Raw genomic sequence first — 21,992 nt, forward strand, 5'->3', positions numbered from 1 at the left:
GAGTTGGCTCCCATGATTCTGGGGCTTGGTAATTCCAAAATCTGCAGGGCAGGCCTGCAGGCCAGAGACCCAGGGAAGAGCTGATGTTGCAGCTTGAGTTCAAAGGCATTCTGGAGGGAATTCTCTCTTGCTCAGGGGACCTAATAAGTCTTTTTGTATAGAGGCTTTCACCTGATTAAGGTACACCCGCATTAGGGAGAGTACTCTTTAAGTCTAAGAAAAACCTTCACAGTAACATCCTGACTGACATTTGACCAAATACCTAAATACTATGGTTTAGCCAAGTTACCATAGGAAATTAACCTCGGTTAAGAGCCTGAAATGAATCTGGTAGGAGAGAGAGATACAGATATTAAAAATAGCTGTAATTAAAAAACTGGATTCTGTGTCAAATGGGAATATTACAATAAAAAGATTAAATTCTACAATGTAGACTAGCCTCAGGAGCCTCTAATCCTTGGGTAATCCAAGTTACTGCTTCCATTAATTCAGTTAGACTAAAAACATGATAGCCAGATCTGGGGAATCAAATGAGCACAGAGATAATGAATGTGCTTTTTAGATTTATACATTCTCTGTCAACTACGGGCTGTTCCAGTCTCTTAAAAACAGTTTCAAGGAAGAAGGTGGGCTGGTCTCGAGCAGGTTCAACATCCGAACACAGTCTTAGATTTAGAACCCGATAGAGCATGGATGGGATAATGCTGCCATCTTGTGGTTCTCTTTGCTCCCCTCGTTCTACAGGTTCTAGTGTTGTCTCTGATGAAATTTGGCTGAGGGTTTTCTTTCTTTCTTTCTTTTTTTAAAAGATTTTATTTATTTGACAGACGGAGATCACAAGTAGGCAGCGAGGCAGGCAGAGAAGGGTGGGAGCAGGCACCCTGCTGAGCGGAGAGCCCGATGTGGCGCTCGATCCCAGGATGGAGAACTGAGCCGAAGGCAGAGGCTTTAACCCACTGAGCCACCCACGCGCCCCTGGCTTAGGGTTTTCAACTATAGTTTTAGGTAAGTCATGCTTTTCTGTATGGTCTGAACTTTTGCTTAAACAGTGAGGTGTTTGAAAGTAATCTGTGTGAAATGTCTGATAAAGTTTACAAGTATACTTTTCTAACTTTTTGAGTCTTTGAGGGTTTTTTTTTTAGAGATTTAAAAAAATATTATTTTAATATTTAGTCAGTCTACCTCCTGACATGGGGCTCAAACTCACTACCTTAAGATCAAGAGTCATATGTTCTACCAACTGAGCCAGCAAGGGACCCTGAGTCTTAGTCTGATGGTGGGCTTGAGGGCTTTTATTTTTTTTCCTCTCTCTTTCTTTACCAGTTGTGTAATTTATCATCAGCCACACTCAGTGTCCTGTTCTGAGAAAAACATTACAGGCCAGAGATCTCACTATGGGCAAGTCCTGTGTTTTTATTCCCCCGAACTTACACATTGGGCCTCAGCTGATAGGATCTGGGATGGGCACCTAACCCAATGGCAGCAAACGCAGAGGCCAGTTGGTGAAAAGTTAGCCTCGCAGTAAAAACTGCCTAAATGGGAACTACAGAGAATCTCACTGGCTTTGTTGATTACTATCTTGGGAATATGTATTGGAATACTCACTCGGAATCAGTCCTTTAGTCATTGAAGGAGAAATAAGAAGGCATAGAAAGCAGACAGAGAATAGCTAAGTGAGGAGTAATGAACCATGAGCTTCCACTTCTAAAAAAGGCGACAAGGTGACCAGATCCCTCAAAATGCCATGGATCCTGAGCCATTTTCCTGTAGAAGGCTCTTTTCTTAGGTTCCTATGGGATTTAAGTGCAGAGCTAAGTTGACTATTTTCCACAAGTATTTTATAATACCTCCCTCCCATCTCCTTCCTACCTTTCCCATTTCTGAAGTCACCTGAACAAATCTCCATTTATTACAACTAAAAGCACCTAACATTGTCATTGTCTTTCAGGTGACTCTAGAATGTTATAATTTTCAAAGTGTTTTAATATGCATGAACTAATTTAATAATGAAGATGCTACTTAGGAGCATAGGTATGTCCATGCCTGCTCACCCAGGAATTCAAGGAAGAAGAGGACAATGACCAGCGCCCAGGTGCAGTCCTGCTGTCAGCATCTGTTCTCATTGCTTATTGGGTTTTTTCTCTTGTTCCATTTCTTAGAGTATTTTCATCTTTCCGATCCCACTATACTTGCAACTTATCCTCAAGCCCAGCACTCAGAGCCCCAGCTCTGTGTAGCATCTGTCACATCCCAGGTGCCGCTTTACACATGTGTTACCTTGTACCAGTGGTAGTAGGAGGTCATCCCCTTAACACTGCTCTTGTCACCATTTTCCAGATGAGGACAAGGGGTGGAGCTGGGATTTGGTTTAGGGAAAAACCCAAAGCTATTGCATTGCAGGGGAATTTCCCTGCGCTGGAGACCCTAGACAGAAGAGGTTGTAACAATAGAATGTAAGAGTTTTACCTTAACTCTTGCGGTAAAACTATTCCAAGGATAGGGAGTTACATGGATACACCATTTCATCTGCTAATCCTCTTAATGCATTCTGATAATATCGCAAGAACTGAAGTGGAGGAGGCCTGAGCATCTCTGTTAGTAGAGAGGTGAGTGGGAAGACAGCACAGAACTCTTTGATTTTCCTGCAAGGCTGACCGTAAAGCCCCACACCTCTCTGATAGAAACAAGCGATGGAGAGACTGGAACTGGGTGAGACGTAGTGCTGGAGCCTTGCCTTGAAATGGTAATGATGCTGGAGTTGACAGAAGCCAAGCCAAGCCTCTAGGAGGAATAAACAACTCCAGAGTGGCAAGGACAGTCCCATTACGGCTGTTCTGAGTCGTTTCTCCACCACCACCACGTCAAGAAAGCTACCTTTGATGTTGCCTCGCTGAGCCTGCATTTCTGGATCTTTGGCCTGTACCACTCAGCTCCAGCTCTTCTGTACCTTATTAACTCTGGGGGAAGAGCACAGCTAAGGTTGGAAGCCAGCTTTTCTCACTGGAGGACCTGGTGTCATTCAGTTTCCCCTGGGGGTAAGTGCGCACACCTGAGGTGAGCCCTAACACTTTCCCAATGCTACTTAACACAAGACAGCTTGGATTCTGTGGCTATCGAGCCTTGGCTTCTGGACTGCTGTTTTCACTTAATGATGCACCAGTCTCTTTGTTCGCTGCGGTGGCCACATCCAGGCAATGACTTCATCTTGAATGAGATGTTCCTGGCTGTTGACTGCCTCACAGTCTGGGCCTCGGACAAACCTCGAGGTCCACAAATGGACCCTCTCAGAAGAGGGGAGTAGAGAAGAGATTGCTTCTAAATGAGGGCAGAGGCCCCTTTCCCTTCTGGGTTGAAAGCGTAATGGTAAGGAGAGGAGGTAAAGCACACATGAGTCACCCTCTGTCTCTGCAGCCCCTCTGGGAGTCCTCTTATTCTAGTGACCCACCTTCTGGTCACTTACACTTGTAAGGTGACAAGCTGCTGCTTGTGCCACCTTATGAGTCCCACCTAATGTGAAGGATGCAGACTGGCACTTAAGCAGGCTGTGTCACCTCCACCCTAATCTTTCTGTTCCCATTGTGGCCAGGAGACTATGTCTCGCACACCTCTACCTTTGGGGACCATATCTCACCTGGGGCCCCAGCTGCAGTGCTCTGAGGCCTCTCTGCATTAGCACATCCTGCTCCTAGGAGAGATGGGCCTTCCTCTGATGCTCAGCTTTGGCTAAGGTCTCCCCCTTGGCATTACCAAAGCTCTGTTCAGCAGTGTCGGACGCTTCCCCCACCCCCACCCCCACCCCCAAACTTCCTTCCTTTTCTTCTTCATCCGGGCAGGCAGCATAAGAAGGAGAAAAGAGGTGGATGGAAGTGGGCATGTGGGAAGGGTGTGTTACTTAAGACCAGAAGACCCACAAGGAATATGTCCTGTGAAAGAGCACAGAGCACACCACCAGGAGGGGCACCAACATCCCTAGGATGTTCTGCAGGCCAGGGATGGTGGGAGTTCTGAGAAGTGATTATAAACTGAGCATGTTAGCCTATGTTAAGACTGATGGAGGTCAGGAGTGGCATTCAGCTGTCAAAAGTCCCAAGGCCAGAATTACCTTCCTCACCAGAAGGCAAGGTTGGAGGGCAGTTAGTGGGCTTTGCCAGCAGGGTGTCATGGTGATAGGTAACAGGGCATGGTGTTGGTTTTGCATCTGGGGGCCAAATAGGGAGATAGAAAGGGTGCAGCTTAGTATCTGTAACAGGAGTCAGCAAACTTTTTTGGTAAAGGACTAGATAGTAAATATTTTAGGTTTTAAAGGTCTCATCAGCTGTTCTAGTACAAAAGCAGCCATAGACACTATGTCAGCAAATGAGTGTAGCTGTGTTTCAGTTTACAAAAAGCGGTGGTTGTTTTGATTTGGTCCATGGACCATTTTTTACTGATCCCTTATCTATCATTTTTTTTTTTTTTTTTTTTTTTTAAGCAGAATTGGAAGAGCAAGAAACTAAGGGCAGTCATTTCAATACAAGTCATGATCTCGGGGCGCCTGGGTGGCTCAGTGGGTTAAACCTCTGCCTTCAGCTCAGGTCATGATCTCAGGGTCCTGGGATGGAGCCCCGCGTCGGGCTCTCTGCTCAGCGGGGAGCCTGCTTCCTCCTCTCTCTGTCTGCCTCTCTGCCTCATTGTGGTCTCTCTGTCTCTGTTAAATAACTTAAAAATATTAAAAAAAAAAAACAAAACACAAGTCATGTTCTCTTGCTCAGTTCCCAAACTTGAGTCAGTTTTGAGATCTGGAACCCACTGATTAAAGAGGTGGAGGAAGGACCCTGCAACACTAACATATACAGACTGTGACAGCCCCTCCAGTTCTTCCTTTTAGGAACCCATGGCCATTGATTGGGGTGACTGTGTACTAGGACTGTTGGACAAAAGGTTCTGAGTTGACCCTGATTCATAGAGACACAAAGGAGCGTCATGGTCTTTCTGTTGGAATGGGGGCCTGTGAGGACCAGGTGAAAAAGGAAGTCAAGCATCAAATCCAGTTTATGATGGCCCTGCGGGAGCCACAGCTCCACCCAGTGGCCATACTGCATCTTTTCCCACAACTGACCTGTCTAACCCCCTCCCCTGACCCACTCCTGGCCCGGCCCGCGGTGGCAGGGAGGCAGGGCTGAAGGCACTGGGTGGAACCTTCAGTAACACCTTTTCCCGCTTCAGCTCTGCTTGAGGGGGGCAGCCTTCTGTGTCACCCAGTATACGGGCCAGCAAACCCCCCCCGCGGAGTGGGATGTGTTGTCTCGAGAACACAAAGATGTTTGTAAGGCGCTGTGCTTCCTTCTATGTGACGGGATGGCACAATGCAGCAGTCTTCCTGTTATTTGGGGAGGGGATATCCAAGAATACCCCCTGATGACTAGAATTCTAAAAATGTCACGGAAATGGCCTGTTCCTGACTCCTCGTAGAGTTTTCTCCCATTGTCGAGTGCATGCATCTGATCGCGGCCTGCTAGCATTCTAGCCCCTCTGGCTGGTCCTGTCCAGTCACTGGATGTCATCAGTGAAATGGATCAGTGTGATACTCTCTTGGATATCAGGCCCTGATCTGTCAGACCGTATTATGACAGGACGTGGGGGCGGTAACATAACCTGAAGCAAACTGTCAACTGAATGTTGTCTGTTTTCCCTGCCTACAATCTCTGCCAGCGCTTCTCGCTGGAGGCTTAAGTGTCACATCCACAGGTGTGGAATTCCATTTAGCAAAGTGTCCAACCACGGGATCTACTTCAAGTGGAGACTTAACTGGTCTGAGACTTAACTTAGACTGCTGAAACAGCCTTCTAAAGTCACACTGAAATGGTGGAGTGCGGTCCTTTAGGACATGGTGCATTTCTTAAATCAGAGCCCTCTGTGTGGTGCTGTGTTCTCAGTAGGAAGGACACAAGGCTCTGAAAACCAAGGGGTGGGAGCAGAAGTGGCCTAATTTACCATCATTGTTGATGATCCCCAGGGAATCTGTGCTTTCTTTCCTTGCAACCCTGGGCTCTGCATGGTTGAGGGGCCTGGTCCCCAAAGGGAACACCCTCAGCAGAGGCACAATGGAGGCTCCATTGAATGAGAAGTTATGGCTGCTGACAGGGCACTTTGAAGTTTCCTGTCAGGGACAAGCAGGCGAGAGGGGAGTTGTCATTCTAGCAGGAGTAACTGAACCTGATTGTACACCGCGGGGGCCAGGAGGAATGCGGGTGGGACTCTGTTGAGTCATGCAGGCACCTTCTCTACTCCCTTGTCTCACTGTAACTGTGACTAGGACACATGGCCTGAGAAGAGAGGCTATGACTATCAAGTGTTCAAACCCTTCAGGAATCAAGGTTTGTCTCAAGACCCACCAAAGTGAGAGCAGAGGCTGAAAAGGGTTTAGAATGGATGTTGGAGAAGGGAGAAAGTGAGTATTCATTGTGGCTTTGGGATCAGCTGTGATGATCTTGGGGAACTATAGTTCATCCAGTAAATTTCCTCTTCTCAGTGGCTCCTCAAGAGGGAGGCCAGGAGGCCCATGGAGGAGCTGCTTTCTGCACCTTTGTGGAGAAGGAGATCTATGTGGCACAGGAAGGGGACTTTGGAGGCCAAGAGACTATGGCTCACAGCTCTCCAGCTACAGGAAGATAACTGAACAAAGGCCTCAGCTACTTCACTCTGGATTCCACTGCCACATTTTTGCTAACCTATGCTTCCAGCGGGCTGCTCCGAGCCAATGACTGAGCTCAGCGGGGGTATTAAGGCAAGCCCAGGTCCCCTTGTTCAATTCTATTGAGAATTTCAAGATGGCAGCCACAGAACATTGAAACAGGTGTGGGCCCTGTGAGACTACAGGTGGCTCTGCCTGGGAGAGTACTGGTCTCCTCTAATAGCTGACTTCCCCCTGAGAGCTTTGCTGAACCTACGCAGTCTAGAAAGCTTCCATTCAGCCTTTCTTCCCTCTCCTCTTCTTTTAGGGTCAGACTTGGATCCTGCTCTGATGGTTATCCCAGCCTTCTCCATTTCCCTCACTTTCTCTCCCAAGAGCTTCCCAATAAAATCCTTGCATGTTTAATTCTGTATTGGTATCTGCTTCTCACAATGCCTAGACTATCACAGCCCATTAATCCTGCTGCCGTTATCACAATATGTATGTTACAAATCCTTCCACATGACTTCCAGGGCTTTCTTCCCAACAATAAAAACAATTTAGCCCCCTGTTTCCTGGGTCCAAGCTGGATCATAATGCTTACTCACAAAATGACCTGATTTCAAGTGGGTGGCCCAGGTTATATAAAGGCCAAGCCTTTTTATTCCATTTTCATCATGACTTCTCTCCTCTTTGGCAAGGCTGTATTTTGGGCATGCGGTGGTAGTAGAGGTTAAAACTCCTGGGTGGGGAGAAAGAGACACCAGATAAAAAAGTGAGAAATCAGTAACAGGAGAGACAATGTACTTAAGAAAGGACAAAAGTAGAGCATAGCTGAGAGAAAACAAGGAATCCTTAAAGTGGCATTTTCTGGAGAAAGACCCTGGGTAGGGCTCCCTTTGGATCTTGGATGTTGGTGGCCCCAGGGCCAATGCTTTTGGCTGTTGGAAAAAAGGCTGCTTGCTTTCCTGCTCTCACTGCTGTGTTCAGGCACCCAGTAACTTTGTCAGGGTTGTGTCAACTGCCCAACTAAACTGAATAGAGTTACCACAAACCAGGCCCGAATTCCCTCCATTCTTCATGCTGCATCTGGAACCATGGGAGTCTCTAGGCCCCCAGAGCAATGCTTGTTGCAACTTTATAGCCCCCTAGAGCTCCCTTCTAGGTGGGCTTTTCCTGTATTGTTCAAACATGTAGAACAGTGGTAAATGGCCAAGTTCGAGAATTGCTACCTGCTCTGGGGGTCCCAAAGGCCTTAGATCACCATAGTTGCCCCCAATTCTGAGTTTTTCCTTGAATTACTAGCCCTCATGGTGCCTATCACATGTGATTTAGAAGTTTACTGGATTTTTATCATTCCTTTGAGGCAGCCTGTTTTTGAATCCCCTTTTGATGCTTATACTCTTACCTAGAAACCATTGTTGAACCCAACACACTTTTATTGGATAAAAGACATAGTGCTAAGCCCTGGGGACAAGAAAATGAAGACAGTTTCTGTCTTCAGTGGGTTTATATTTTTCTGGGAGAGATACAGTTTGTCACCTTGTACATAACTTTATTAGAGGGAGTGGTAAGTAACTGTGACATAAAGTATCACAAGAACAGAGACCGTGAATGATGGGACTCACTGTGGCCACTAGGGCAGGTTTGGGAAGAAATGTATCTTTGGCAAAGAGCCAATGCCGACAAGGAGCCAAGCATCAACTCCAAAGAAACCCCTCCTACTCCCCAGCTCTTGCCCTTGGGGTAGAAGGAACACACACAGCAGGTATCTGCCCCGGAGGATGGACTGGGGCCCTCCCCTCCCATTTTGCTTCATCTCTTGGGATTATCACTCCCACTCTCAAGTTCAATTTTGTGTCTAAAGGGCATTTGGGTGCCCCATATGGCCCCAATCGCTTTAATATGATTTTTTTTTATTTTAAAGATTTTTACTTATTTGAGAGAATGAGAGAGGGAGAGACAGATCATTGGTGGTCAGAGGGAGAAGCAGACTCCCTGCTGATGGGCAAGCCCAAAGTGGGACTCGATCCTGAGACTCCAGGATCATGACCTGAGCTGAAGGCAGTTGTTTAACCAACTGAGCCGCCCAAGTGCCCTCCCTTTAATATGTATTAACTCATTTAAATTTTCATAGGCATAACTATGAGGTAGGCACTTAAAAAAATACCCATTTTACTGATACAGATAACAGTCTTTGAGACTGGTGGTGCATAAACCCAAAGTATATGGGTCTTCCTAGTTCCATACACTCTGAAGTATCCATGGCCAAAGAGACACAATGTTTATTCTTCTAGTATATCCTTGAGATCAGAGGAGAGAGTTTATAGACCAGGAAATCTGGGCCAAAAAAAAAAAAAAAAATTACCTCAAATCGAGTTTGGAACTATGTTTCTGAGAAACACTTGATTGCAGACCCAGTATTTTTCTTATATTCCAGGAGATTGCTGTGGATGGAGAGTCTGAGCCACCCTGAGCCACACCCCCACTCTACAGCATTCTAACAGTGAAAGGTTTGGCGGAACCCCCAGATGCTTTAGGACTGAGAGTTTTCACTTTCATACCACCTTGCTTATGTGTGTAGAAAACGATCTATACTAATAAGATCTTATATTTGTGGAGTGTATGGTAGACAGCGTCTTTCTTTCTTTCTTTCTTTTCTTTCTTTCTTTCTTTTTTCCCTGTTTTCCTGCCTAGTATCCCACCCCTTTCCCCACTTGGGGGCACACCCATCATAAGAACACTGGTGGAAGAGGGACGGAATGTGCTCTCACTCTGCTTCAATAGCTATGGGCTGGTTTTTGACATAGAGTTGGCCAGTGGACACTCCCACAGAGGACTTGAATTCTCATTTCCTTTATATCTGGGTCATTTGAGAGTGCAGTGGAACATTCTTGGTGCCGCCAGATGGTATTGTGCTTTCTGGGTTTTGATTCTGCAGAGCTTTCTTGATTCCTGTCTGAAAGGGTCCGTGGACAAAAGGACGAGACTGATACAAAGCGAAGGTCAAGCAACTTTTATAGAGCAAAGGCCATGTGGTTGAGCCTGGCCACACACAGGTGGCCAATTGAATTACAATTCACCCTATAGTAGTTATTTGAACTAGCCTATCACTCTGGTCAGAATTGGCGCCCAAAAGGCAGGGCCCACATTCTTGGATGGTTAGGGAGGTGCTTTCCTGATTGGATGTCTCCACCTGGCTTGGCTCATCCTTGGCGGGAGGGAGGTAATACGTGCGCTTTTACTGATTGGACGTTTCCACCTGGCCCCATACGTCCTTGTATCTGGGCTCCATTATCTCTGCCCAGCCTGACATGTCCTGGTATCTGTGCTCCATTATTGGGGGCTATTTGGCCGTATTTCACCAGTTCTGTTTCTAAGCACTTTCCTCTTTGGGGGAAGGGGCAGGTTCAATCCAAGTTTACTGCATAAACAACAAAATGGCTCGCTCTGGCTAAGTAGGCCCTTACACTGTCCACTTCTCCTGCCACCATTACCGCATCATTTTGGTGGTTCCGTGAACCCCTGAGAGTCTTTAATAACCGTTTTCTACATATGGTATCCAGAGCTTGTTTCCTGCTCACAACCAAGAATGCTGATTGAGATAGAGCCCTCTGTAGTTGGTGAAGTCCCTCCATTTACATTAGTTCTTCTGCTCTGAAAAACAGCTTCATCTTCCCACCCTTCAGTGATGTTTGTGCTAGATCCCCATCAGGGCAAGCACACTTTACTACTTTGCAAGCCCCACATGGGTAGGAACCAAGTCTGCTTTGTTCACTGTACAACCAGGGAGCAGGCACAGCACTTACTGGACACGTAGCAGGCAGGGGGACTGGGGAGTATATACATCATATGAAAGAATGATTGCAGGAGCGAGTGCACAAACTCTTAGCCCCCTTCCTGGCTGTGTGATGTTACAGACACTGGTCTTGGAAGAAGGAGGAGGGGTCTTAGGTGAGGCATGACGCCTCCAGCTTTGTTCTTTTTGCTCAAGATTGCTTTAGATATTCTGGGTCTTGTAGTTCCATACACATTTTAGGAGGGTTTGTTTTAGTTCTGTGGGGAAAAATGTCATTGAAATGTTTGGAAAGATTTACATTGAACCTACACATCGCTTCAGGTAGTGTGGACATTTTAATATTAATTCTTTCAATCCACAAGCACGAACTGTCTTTCCGTTTGTGTGTTCTTCAACTTCTTTCATCAGTTTCTTAACAGTTTTCAAGGTCTCAGGCAGTTTAAATTGTAGTTAGACTTTTGGGACACCCTTTATTTATTTATTTATTTATAAAAGATTTTATTTATTTATTTGACAGATAGAGACCAGAAGTGGGCAGAGAGGCAGGAGAGAGTGGGGGGGAAGCAGCCTCCTGTGAGCAGAGAGCCTGATGCGGGGCTTGATCCCAGGACCCTGAGATCATGACCTGAGCTGAAGGCAGAGGCTTTAACCCACTGAGCCACCCAGGTGCCCCTGGGACACCCTCTATTTATTATAAAGAGGTGCTGCTTGATCTGTTTTGGTGGAGACCCGCTTATCCACACTTTGCAGCTCCCCCCTTGAAAAAAGCAGCCAATTGAAAATGTCCAGTCATGAAAGGATGGAAGATGGTGTGAAGGCCAGTGCTGAAGCCAGCTGGCCCCAGCCTCCTCCCCGAGCTAAGAGAGAGGCTCCAGTCTTTACCAAAGCGAGTCGTTGGGCTGCTCTGGGCCAAGGTGGCCTTATCTCTTAAGTGTGCGCAGGGGTCGCTGTTTTCCTGGGACGCGCTGGGAACCGGGCAGAAGCACGCCCAGGAGGACCTAACCCAAACTGCGGGACCTTTATCCAGAGCCCGGCCTCCCCTTCGCCCCTCCCAGTTACGCGGCGCCGGCCGGGAGAGGGGGTGGGGCAGGAGGGCGCGGGGGGAAGGGGAGGCGGGAGTAACAGGTGGCCTCCGTGCCCTTCGCTGACTCGCGTGGGGACGCCGGCCGCCCTCCGGAGTGCGCGAGGGCTAGGGGGCAGCGTGCCCGCAGCGTCCCGGCCCGGCTGGACCCGCGTCCCTGGCTCTGTCCTCCGGGCGCACTCAAAGCCTCGGTACCGTTTGCACTTGGCCTTGGTCTCGGGCTGGGGCGCCAGGCGGGGCAGCGGCAGGACCTTTCCGGACCTTTCCTGGGGGAAACCCCGCTCTCCCCGCCCCTAGCATCCGCCCGGGGGCCGGGCAGGCGGGCGGGCGGGCGGGCGGGCGGAGCCCCAGCGGAGGCGGTGAGCCCGGGCAGGGAGCAGCCCCTCTTGCTGCGCCAACACTGTGGCCGGAAGCTCCGCTCTCCCCTGGGTAAGAGGCCATCTCGGGCCGTGGGCCAGGGGAGGGGGCCAGGCGGGGACAGATCACCCCGGAGGCTGGTTGGTGGCCCCGCTCTGCCCACGCAGCCGGGACTGTGCGCGGACCGTCGCTTCACGCTCCTTCCCCACCCGCAACGCCCGCAGCTCTTGCTGCCCTTGTCTGGAACTTGGCAGTGGGGACTCGTGCTTCCTTCGCGGAGTGTCGGGTTTCGGGGGCGCGGAGACGCCAACCTGCGAGCGGCGGTTGGAAACCCAAGGATCCGTGGTCTTGGTGCGTGGGAATTTCTTGGCGGCTTGGTATGCGGGAATTGGTGACGCCCTCCACTTGTTGAAATGTCCCTTAGCGCCGTCGCGGCACACAGTGCCCAGTCTCAGGGATCCGAGGTTGACCCCAGCCCGCCCCGGAGGCACATTTATCCACCGACGCCGAGCGTCGGACTGAGGCGGACACTCAAGGAATCAGCTTCGGCTGGAACAAGATAGCATTTAGGTCACGTGCTGAACGGGAATTGGTGGCAGAATTGGGGCTCTTACCGTTTGCTCTTCATCTCTCTGTTAAATATGAAAATCCCAGCCTCGCTTCTTGCTCAAAGACGCAGTGAGGAGAGCCTCTGCACCTGCCTGGGCTTCTTTGCTGTAATGCGGGGTTCTGACCCGTTTCTGTACCGTGTAGCCCTTCGGCAGGCCCTTCTGGGGAGGGTAAGGATGCCTTCTCAGAACAATACTTTTAAAGCTATAAAATAAAAGTATTGTAAAGGGAACTATTTCCAAAGCACTTATCAAAATACTAAAAGAATTTATAATGTAGTAATATATGTGCTTTAAAGAAAACCTAATGCGTTAAAGATCTAGCAGCAGATCTAGCTACCATAATTTTGGAATAGTAATGAGCATAAACAATATTTCAAGATATAGGCAACACCTGTGATATAAGAAAACACCTGTGGTTTTTTTTTTTTTTTTTTTTAGATTTTATTTATTTATTTGACAGAGATCACAAGTAGGCAGAGAGGCAGGTGGGGAGAGAGGAGGAAGCAGGCTCCCTGCTGAGCAGAGAGGCGGATGCGGGGCTTGATTCCAGCACCCTAGGGTCATGACCTGAGCTGAAGGCAGAGGCTTTAACCCACTGAGCCACCCAGATGCCCCGGTTTTGTGTTTTTTGTTTTTTTTTTTAAGATTTTATTTATTTATTTTTGAGAGAGAGAGAGGGAAAGAACACAAGAGAGAAAGAGCGCACAAACCAGGTGGAGGGCTATAGGGAGAAGCAGACTTCCCACTGAGCATGGAGCCAGAGGCAGGGATCCATCTGGGGATCATGACCTGAGCCAGAGGCTGATGCTTACCTGAGGGCACCACCCAGGTGCCCTACCAACTGTGATTTCTGTTGGCAATCATAGGTACTGCTGATATTGCTGTGGTTTTTTGCCTACATGTATAACTGAAGAAAATGTTAAATTTTAGCTAGAGATTAGTGAAATTAAAGATGTGATTTTTTTTTTTTTCCCCACTCAAGTTCACAGGCCTCCCGTTAAGATCCCTGCAGAGTGCAAAGAGCAGTCCTGGAGGTCAGGTGACATGGCTGTGTCTTGACACTTGCTTTGACTGGCAGCTTGACCTTGGCTTTTGAACTTCTTTCCGCCCTAGCTTTTTTTTTTTTTAAGATTTTTTTTATTATTTATTTGCCAGAGAGAGAGAGTACACACAAGCAGGCAGAGAGGCAGGCAGAGGCAGGGAGAGAAGCAGGCTCCCTGCCGAGCAGGGAGCCCGATGTGGGACTTGATCCCAGGACCCCGGGATCATGACCTGAGCTGAAGGCAGCGGCTTAACCAACTGAGCCACCCTGGCATCCTTCCGCCTTAGCTTTTTCATTGCATGGTGGAGATACAATTGTGTCTTCCCATCTGTTTAAGTACTTAGCACCGCACCTGGCACAGAGATGTGAAATAAATACCATTTATTAGAACCTGTCTCCCTCACGCTTATGGCCATCATGGTTGGTATGCCCAGCCCTGGTATATGGAAGGTACTCAGTAAACATTTATTGAATGAATAAGCAGGTTGGAGAGGGTTGCTTATGATTACATCTAAAAAACGGAAAATTCATTGAGGAGACAGCTGGTGGTTTGAGATATGACTATTTAAAATTTGGGCGGCTTTTTTTTTTTTTTTTTTTTTACAGGCTAAACAAATATATAAACACATCTGGAGCTGAGTGCTCGGGATGTCAGTCAGGGCTGATGGATCGTGTGAGTGGGTCTGTGCAGCTGGTGTTCTGCCCGAGAAAATGATTTTGAATGTTGTTGGGAAACCCGCATTCCTCTGCAGAACAGTTCTTTTGCATCTTTACTGTGTCTAAGCTTGTTAATCCCGTATGTTGTAACACAGGAAATGTCTAATAGGGAATGGAGACAGACCCATGATGAGGCACTTCTGGGCATAGATGCACATTTCTTGTTCATCTTTTCTTCTTACCTTTCCCTGCCCTACCACCCACTACATAAGTCTGACCCTGAAGACTTGGTAAATAACAGTAGTGGTGGGAAGAATTTGCTAGAAGCTGCCCAGACTAGGCCTGAAGCCAACTAATTGCTTCTTTTTCTTTTTTCTTTTTTTAAAAAGATCTTATTTATTTACTTAGAGAGAGAGAGCGAGCCCACAAGCAGGGGAAGGGTAGAGGGAGAAAGATAAGCAGATTTCTAATGCAGTGGGGAGCCCGAGGTGGGGGTGGGGCTCCATCCCAGGACCCCAAGATCATGACCTGAGCCAAAGTCTCAAAGCTTAATCGACTGAGCCACCCCACTGCTTCCTAACTAGTTGCTTCTTAATTCCCAGCCTTTAAAGTCTGTAATCCAGCAAATGTGAATGGTAACAGGAGAAAGAAAAGTCAGTCTAGCTAGCCAGCCTTGAGGTTTACTTTGTAAAAGTGCTAAATTGGGGGCTGGAAGATGTGGAGAGAACTTTGAAAGGAATAGGAAATTTAGAACACACCGGGGCTAGCTCTGGTGTGTTATGGACTGAATTGTGTCTGCTCAAAATTCCTATGTTGAAGCCCTAACCCCCAAGGCCTTGGCATATGACTGTATTTGGAGATAGAGCCCTTAAAAAAGAAATTAAGATTAAATGAGATCATAGGATGGGACCTAATCCAATATGACTGATGTTTTTATAAAAGGAAGAGATACCAGGGGCTAGCCTGGTTATACCTGTGGGATTCTGTGCTGCAATACACAGCTGGGATCAATCTCAGGAGTTAGGAGAACAAGTATTCCCATTTGAGTCCTGCTTGTGAGCCTCCCTTTTCCCCCTTCATTTGAAAAGGAAGGGACTTTGGGAGATTCCCAGTTCAATCCTATATCCATTGCTGAAGAAAGCATGGCCCAGAATGGTTCAGGATGAGCCTTGCCTGGCACTGCCTGGAATGTGGACCCAGTCTTCTGACTCCCTGACTCCTGACACACCCTCAAACAGAGCTTCGCCAGGATGGGGAACTGCGTCATTGGATTAGACATAGGACAGACACCAGCTTAGGCGACTTGTCACACCTGTTACCTAGCCTACCTCTCTAGTTCTGTTCTAACCATTAAAGGATTGAGTTTGGCGTCTCTTCAGTCATGTTCAAACAGCAGATATATAACTTGTAATTAAAGAGTCTTTTCTCATTGTGTTAAGACCTCACACACTGGATTCCAGGTACTAATATGCCTGATTAATTGGCCAGTCCTTGTTTATAATGAAATTCTACCCTTCAGAACCTTCTTGTATGGGAGACTGAGCAGGAGGCCCAGCACTCCCTAGCCTGATGAGTAATTTTATTGTGACCATTTATCAGATTCAGCCTAAGCTGACCCTGCTGTGTAACTGGGAGCAAATTAATCCCACATCAGGCCTCCTTCTCCAGTGTGTCCTGTTCTACAGTCTGGGGATGGGCCCACCACATAGGCATATGCAGATGTTGAAAGGAACCCTGCAGTATACTTGACTAGAGGCCAACTGTGAATGATGGACTTGAAGGAGAGCTAAAGGGTGATTATTCATATACCAGAACACGTGCGGCCACACTCCCATTGGCTAACTCAATCAGGGAAGCAAGGCATTCCCCCACCTGCCAACAGCTCAATCAAACCCTCTAAGTTTCCATTGAAATAATCCAGCTGACTTATTTCTTCCTTGTCTGAAGTCAGAGTGCAAGCATTTTCCTTGTGTAAGTGTAATTTTTATTTTCTGCAAATACATGGCTTGGTGAAATTGTCAATCCCTCATTATAAGACTTTCTTGATTATAAAATGGGTACAGGCAAGGGAAACTGGTAGGAAATTCCTTAGCAGCCAAGGGGACTGCTGTTTCTTGGCCAGCTCCTCACTGATAACTGTGTCAGTCACTCTTCAAAGACATTTTTTATGGTTTGTTCTTAAAGAATTAGGGAACTAATGAGCCCCAGTGTGGCTCTGACCCCTGAGTCATGAGGGAGCAGTACATGATATTTGTTTCCTGGATGATTTTCTCTTGGTCCACAACCAGAGCATTTGCTGCACGGCTTAATACTTAATGTTAAAATAATAAAATATTTGATTTTTATAGCAACTCTGGAGAATTCCGCTGTGGCCCTGCAGGTCTAAACGAAGATTGCTCCAATTTGTTTATTTGCTAGCAATATAGTAATCCAGTTCTCGAACACACAGGTGGTGACAGCGCTGCCATTACTCAAGGGGACGTGTGCCAAGAGGAAGGGTGCGGCTGACATTGGTCTTCACAGAGCACTGCTCCCTGCCCTTTTCGAGGTGTGGTTTCCTTCTCTTCCACCCTGCTTTGGACCTTGACTCTGCTCTGAGTAACCCAGCACTGTTACTTACAGCCTCTCTTCATTAGAGCCACCCGAGCAAGGTCATTGCTCACATTCTTCCTCCTCGGTCCCCTATAGTCCGTGTGTCACACAAAGCCCGCTCAGCCTGTTTTCATATCTGCCGCCTTCAGCTCTGTTCGCATGGTCTGTTCCGGGCCTTCGCTGGTGCCTGAGTTTCTGAAGCAGCCACTTAGTGAAGGCTTTTATTCCCGGTCTCTTCTAGTAAGACAGACAGATGGTACCATCTCGTGGCGGTCCCCATAGCATCCAGCCTGATGCTCGGCACAGGGCAGACACTCAGAAATGCTGAACTCAACTGAATTGCTCCGGTTCATCCTCTGTGCTTCCTGCAGTGGATCTCCGGCGTTGAGAACTTCCAAGGGCTCTCACTGCCGTTTGTGGGGGGCCATGAGTTCAAATGCTGGCCAGGGCGGGGCGGGTGACGCAGAGGAGCAACCAAGACTAGGGGGAGCTGGGGTGAACTGGAACCAGGGACTGCTCAGCTCCAGGTGAGGGTCGGCACGTGAGAATGTGGGCCTGGTGCTATCAGGCCAAGACTCTGGAGTTTTGGGGGGGTTAGTTCCGGTCTGCGTTTGGCCTGCAGACTGCTGCTCTGTGACCTGTGACCCCTAGATGGGATTGCAGTCATCTGGGGTTAAGCTCCCAGCCTGAGCTTCAGTGCCATGTGCTTCTCCAATCTTATTTCTTCCCAGGGGACACCTATCAGCCGCAGGCTGCCCTCCTCCTGTCCACAGTTACATAATGCTCTTCTAGGTGGTTTTCCCTCGCCTGCTCGATTGCCCTGTTTCCTGTTTCATATACTTCCTCTCTCTTCCGCTTCTTGGGTGTCAACTTTGACTTTTCCCCCCAGGGTGCCCTCCCCACCTCTCACGCAATTCATTCCCTTTTCTCCACCTCATTCTTATCTGAATCTTTATTTGAATTTCTAATGCGAGTACCTGATGAAGCCCTCACCACTCACACCTACACCACTGCACTCGTCTCTAAAACCGACTTCCGGGACTGGTTTGATTCTCCCCCTATTTAAATTGCTCCCTGAGGGGCGCCTGGGTGGTGTGTCAGTTGGGCATCCAACTCTTGATTTCCGCTCAGGTGGTGATCCCAGGGTTGTGGGACTGAGCCCTGCGGCAGATTCTGTGCCGAGCATGGAGTCTGCTTGTCCGTCCCTCCCTCCCTCCCTCTGCTCCTCCCCCTGCTTGCACTCTCTCAAATAAGTAAGTAAATAAATAAAATCTTAAAAAAAAAAATTGTCCCCTGATACCAGATTCATTTTCTCAAAACTATTCCCTTGATTCTGTTACTTCTCAAAGGTGATTTTTTGGTGGAAAGCCTCAGTTCCCTAGTGTGACCCTTCAGAATCGGGCTATAATATTTCTTTCTTGTCTACTCTTCTACTCCTCTGAACAGCAGCCAAAGCTGGTTGGTCTTCCATTGCCCAGACAGGTTCTGGGCCTTTCCGCCTTATCAGCCAGAGTCTCTGGGAAACAGCACATTCAAACATGTTATTAAGAAGGGTTTAATACAATAACTGTTTACAAAGGTATGGGCAAGGTTAAGAAAAACCAGTGGGAGTGGTGAAGTGATTGTATTGATTCAAGGCCTGAAAAAGCAGAGGGTGTGATTACCAGAACCCTGAGAGGGGCACCTGGGTGGCTCAGTTGGTTCTCAGGCCATCATCTTAGGGTCCAGGGGTTGAGTCCCGCGTAGGGGGGGTTCCTGCTCAGTGGGGCATCTGCTCCTCCCTCTCCCCCTGCTCATGCTTGCTCTCTCCCTGTCTCTTTCTCAAATACATAAAATCTTTTTTTTTAAGTTAATTTCTTTTCAGCATAACAGAATTCATTGTTTATGCACCACACCCAGTGCTCCATGCAATCCGTGCCCTCCATAATACCCACCACCTGGTTCCCCCAACCTCCCACCCCCCTCCCCTTCAAAACCCTCAGATTGTTTTTCAGAGTCCATAGTCTCTCATGGCTCACCTCCCCTTCCAATTTCCCTCAACTCCCTTCTCCTCTCCATCTTCCCATGTCCTCCATGCTATTTGTTATGCTCCTCAAATAAGTGAGACCATATGATAATTGACTCTCTCTGCTTGACTTATTTCGCTCAGCATAATCTCTTCCAGTCCCGTCAATGTTGCTACAAAAGTTGGGTATTCATCCTTCCTGATGGAGGCATAATACTCCAGAGTGTATATGGACCACATCTTCCTTATCCATTCATCCGTTGAAGGGCTTCTTGGTTCTATCCACAGTTTGGCGACCGTGGAAAATTGCTGCTATAAACATTGGGGTACACATGGCCCTTCTTTTCACTACATCTGTATCTTTGGGGTAAATACCCAGAAGTGCAATTGTAGGGTCATAGGATCTTAAAAAAAAAAAAGCAACAAAAAACCCCGAGGAAAGAGCTGAGCTGTAGCTGAGGGCCTCCCCATAAGAATTAAGGCTTTTGGTGGAGCAGGCTGGTTGATACCAACCTCCCAGGTCAGCTCTCAGGGCTCAGCGCAGGGCAGAGAAGGCTGGAGTGAGATGTGCTCTTTGATTCATTGATTTGCGCTCTTCCCTTCCCTAACATGTCCGCTTGTCAACTCCTGCCTGTTCCTGCTCAGATTCTCTCTGTTTCACCATGTTTTCATAGGTTACTTTTTCATCAAAACTCCTAAGGTGTTCAGCCCCTTTTGACTACACTGCGTTTTGATCTGTCCCTAAAGGGTGAGGTGGGAATTGTGCACAGCATTCTCTTACTAGCTCAAGAAGGGACACATCCTAGAACGTGTTTTCCTCCACACTCGGTAGATTTTTTTGGTATGAATTAACTCCCATAAATCTGTTCATCTTTTTAATTCATGTTTCAAAGCAAATATGACTGCTGTGGTCTGAGTGTTTGTGCTCCCTCCAAAATTCATCTTTGAACTCCTATGCCCCAAAGGTGATGGTATTAGTTGGTGGGACCTTTGGGAGGTGATGAAGTCACCAGCCTTCATGAATGGGATTATTGCCTATCCAAAAGACGGTCCAGGGAGATCCAGAGCCAATTCCAGCAGGTGAGGACACAGGGGAAAAAGGCCCTCACATTGATGAGGGAGCAGAAGGCTGGCTGAGGACAAAGCAAAAGGCTGACACCTCGCAATCTCCCTCTCGTCCCCACCACTCCTGGATGGGACACATGTGACATTCTTTAGGAATCTTCCAACTATCTTGATGTTAATGGCTTGCTTAAAAGGGAAAGACAGCCTTGATCAATGCTGCAAGATCTCCGGTATCCAGTACCTTGTAGTACTGGTATCCCTTACCTTCTCCCAAGGCATGGTACAGAACGGCATGGTACAGAACCTGCCATCCTTCACAACCCAGGGCAGCAGCAATTCCTGCCCACGGGTCCTGTCCCCATGCTTTAATAAGCCACCATATTGGACCAAAGGTGTCTCAAGAATTCTCTCTTGGTCATTGGCTCTGGATCTCATCCCACCAAACCTCACCTATGTTCTAGAACTTCATCAACATGACTATGCTGGTGCCTTGATCCTGGACTTCCCAGCCTCCAAACTGTGAGGAATAAATTCCTGTTTATAGGCTACCGTGTCTGTGGTATTTTCTAGTAGGCTAGATGGGCTTCAACGATTACCGAGATCCCTCATCGTGGCAGGCACTGTGCTAGGTGCTGAGACTAACACAGTGAGCATGGCACATGGGGCCCTTGCACAGACAGAACTTACTTTCCAGGGGGAATGGAGTACATGGTGCTCCCTTGTCCCCCTCCCATGATTATACCCCCCCTGAAATACCCTGATCTCAGCCATGGCCTAACGTCCAGTCCAGCTTACACTGCTCTAGTCCTGCCAGTTCACGCCAATTCTATACATTGTGTTTGCCTTCCTTGCCTTTCTTGGAACTTCCTTGTGGCCACTCAGTTATTTGCTGGCATTTTGATGCATCTCTTTTCCCAGAGAGATTGAAACCTCTTGGTGCTTTTGGACTCTGGTTCTAGACTCTGGTCATGTCTATCCCCACTGGACTGTTCTGGTCATCCCCTGGGATGGTCAGGATAGCAAGTAGTAGCAGGCAGAAAACCTCTGTAGTCTGCCAAGCGCATAAAACCAAACTCTCTGGCTGTCTCTGTAGGAACAGCTGCCAAAAAATGGGCTACCTTTATTTTCTACACCTCCACCGTCTCTGGGTTAGTGGAAGGAGTGTTAGGGTTGACTTTCAAAAATCTGGGTTTAGGGGTGGCTGGGTGGCTCAGTGGGTTAACCCACTGCCTTCTGCTCAGGTCATGATCTCAAGGTCCTGGGATGGAGCTCTCTGCTCAGCAGAGAGCCTGCTCCCCACCCTGCCCCCCTGCCTGCTGCTCTGCCTGCTTGTGATCTTTGTCTCTATGTCAAGTAAATAAATAAAATCTTTAAAAAAAAATTGGGGTTTATATCCAAGCTATTAGATTTAACTAGAATGTACTTAACATCCCTGAACCTCAGTTTCAGCAACAGTAGATTGGAATAACAATACCTAACTAATGGGATTGTTGTGAAGCTTGAGTAAGGTGGTGCATCGGCTTCCGACTGCTGCTCTAACAGATTACCATGGACTTAGTGACTTAAGGGATACAGATTTCCGTTCCTACAGTACAGTAGTTCAGAAGTCCAGCATGCATCTCACTAGAAAATCAAAGCACCAGCAGAGCCACGTTCTTTTCAGAACCTCCAAAGGAAAATCTAGTTTTGTTTTTGTTTTTCCCTTTTTCTTTTCCAGCTTCTAGATGCTGCCCATATCTTGGGCTCATGGACCCCTTCCTCCATCTTCACAGCCAGCAGCTTGGTATCTCTCTCACTTTTCTTCCAGAGTCACGCCTGCCCTCTGGCCACAGCTGGGAAAGGTTCTTCACTTTCGAGGATCCATCCCATTCATACGTGGGCCCACCTGAATCATGCCGGCTACTTTCCCCATCTCAAGGTCCCTAACTTAATCACGCCAGCAAAGTCCCCTTAGCTTGCAATGTAACAGACTCATGGGTTCCTGGGAGGAAGACGTCTTCGGGCAGGGCATTATTCTGCCCACCACACCGTTCATACTCTGGCTCCCCGAGATTCCTTCTTATCCCATATACAAAAGATCTTCACTCCAAGGTCCCTGAAGAGGTCTCCTATCAGAGTATTGACTAAGGCA

General features: G+C 47.8%; 1 protein-coding gene across 3 annotated transcripts in view; it reads left to right on the forward strand.

Moving 5' to 3' along the window:
- Positions 1-11,550: 11,550 nt before the first annotated feature.
- The window catches only part of SQOR (sulfide quinone oxidoreductase), a 52,235-nt gene continuing 41,793 nt past the window's right edge, over positions 11,551-21,992 (forward strand). Inside the window, exon 1 of one of the 3 annotated variants that reach the window (XM_032343610.1) lies at positions 11,551-11,961. The gene's annotated coding sequence lies outside the window, so the exon portion shown is untranslated. The other 2 variants (XM_032343608.1, XM_032343609.1) reach the window with 2 other exon arrangements.

The sequence above is a fragment of the Mustela erminea genome, chromosome 5 (genome assembly GCF_009829155.1).
Source record: "Mustela erminea isolate mMusErm1 chromosome 5, mMusErm1.Pri, whole genome shotgun sequence".
NCBI lineage: Eukaryota > Metazoa > Chordata > Mammalia > Carnivora > Mustelidae > Mustela > Mustela erminea.